The sequence below is a fragment of the Egretta garzetta genome, unplaced genomic scaffold (assembly GCF_000687185.1).
Source record: "Egretta garzetta isolate BGI_Z169 unplaced genomic scaffold, ASM68718v1 scaffold654, whole genome shotgun sequence".
Lineage (NCBI taxonomy): Eukaryota > Metazoa > Chordata > Aves > Pelecaniformes > Ardeidae > Egretta > Egretta garzetta.
The window spans coordinates 9,214-11,149 of record NW_009259320.1 but is presented as its reverse complement, the minus strand read 5'-3'; the positions used below and the strand labels follow the sequence as shown (position 1 = coordinate 11,149).

The 1,936-nt window shown below is 53.7% G+C and overlaps 1 protein-coding gene across 1 annotated transcript in view; it reads left to right on the top strand.

The window, feature by feature from the left end:
• ARHGAP35 (Rho GTPase activating protein 35) overlaps nt 1-1,936 on the top strand; it is a gene marked incomplete at its 3' end in the record, with an annotated part of 21,689 nt that overhangs the window by 13,468 nt on the left and 6,285 nt on the right. The window lies entirely within an intron of this gene.

The following is a 1,936-nucleotide window of genomic DNA, read 5'->3' as shown; positions in this document are numbered from 1 at the left end:
TCGCCGCTGGGAAGGGTGTGCGGTGGCAGGTACCACCTTGCCCGGGCTGGAGGAACATTTGAGTTTCCACCTTTGGTGACAACATTGCGGGGTTGATTTGCTCGTTTCTTGAAGTTTAGTAGCAAAATCCTGATCATGGAATGAGTTAGGTTGGAAGGGACCTTCAAAGAATTGTGGGTAGGGACATCTTCCACTGGATCAGATTGCTCATCCGTAGAATCACAGAAGGGTTTGGGTTGAAGGAACCTTCAAAGATCACCCAGTCCAACCCCCCTGCCATGGGCAGGGACACCTCCAACTGGATGAGGTTGCTCCAAAGCCCTGTCCCTAGAGTCATGGAAGGGTTTGGGTTGGAAGAGACCTTCAAAGGCCACCCAGTCCAACGCCCTGCCGTGGGCAGGGACATCCTTAACTGGATGAGGTTGCTCCAAGCCCCATCCAACCTGACCTTGAATGCTTTCTGTGATGGGACATCTGCAACTTCTTTGGCCAACCTGCCTCAGTGTCTCACCACCCTCATGGTACAACATCTCCTCCTTGCATCCAATCGAAACCTCCCTCCTGTGGGTTTAAAACCGTCACCCCTTGTCCTGTCTCTTCAGGCCCCTTTATATATTGAAAGGCCACCAGAAGGTGTCTCTCCGGTATGTCTGTGTCTTTCTTGTACTGGGGAGCCCAGCGCTGGACCCAGCACTCCAGATGTGTCCTCACCAACACTGAGCAGAGGAGAAGGGTCACCTCCTTCCACCTGCTGGCAATGCTTTGTCTTAACGCAGCCCAGGACACCGTTGGCCTTCTTTTGCTGGCTCATGGTCAACTTGGTGTCCACCAAGACCCCCAGGTCCTCCTCTGCCGAGTTCCTTTCCAGCTGGGTGAGCCCCAGCACAGTCTGGCACCTGTGGAAGAGACTGGGAATTTGCACTTCTTCTTGTTGAACTTTATGAGGTTCCCATCAAACCCATTTCTCCAGCCTGTCAAGGTCCCTCTGGAACGGCGACGCGACCTTCTGCATTATCAGCCGCTTCTCCCGCTTGAGTGTCATCTGCTGAGGGAACATCTTGCCCCATCATCCAGATCCTCAATGAAGATGTTAGGACTAGACCTAGGATTGACACCTGGCCTCCAACTGGGCACTGGGCTCCAACTGGCCTTCAACTGGGCACTGGCCTCCAACTCAACTTTGATCACCACCCCTTGGGCTTGGTCTTCAACCCACCTCACCCTCTGCTCGTCAACAGCTTCTCCAAGAGAATCTGATGGTGCCAAAGGTCCTACTGAAGCCCAGAAGATGCTGTCCATCGCTCTCCCCTCGTCTACCGAGCTAAACTCTTCATCCTAAAAGTTCACCAAATTGCGTCAGCTTCCCCTTGGCGAAATCCCATTGGGTTCTCACATTTTTCCGGTCATTCCCTTTTTTTTTCACCTAAGCCGCAACATCCAGAAGGCTCCGCCTTTGATGTCAGCGAGCGACAGCGGTTGAGGTCAAATCCATCAGTTCCTCAAAGCCTTCGATCAGGTTTAACCTCCCATAGAGGGGAAAGGAGCATTGGGAGACGTGGATTTCCCGTTCGGAAGCGTCGTCTCCGCCCCGCTCTTGAATAAATACGTTAATGGGGCTGATAATAATTCTGTTGAATAAATAATAATCGTGGCCAGCTTGAATGAATCCCAGCATGGCAGGGGTTGGATGGGACCTCAGGAGATCACCTAATCCCACCCCGCTGCTCAAGCAGGCTCACCCAGAGCAGGGGGCACAGGACAGCGTCCAGGCGGGGGTTGAAGATCTCCAGAGAAGGAGACTCCACAGCCCCCCTGGGCAGCCTGGGCCAGGGCTCGGGCACCCTCCAAGTCAAGAAGTTCTTCCTCATATTCAACTGGAACCTCTTCTGCTTCAGTTTGTGCCCATGGCCCCTTGTCCTGGCGCTGGGCACCACTG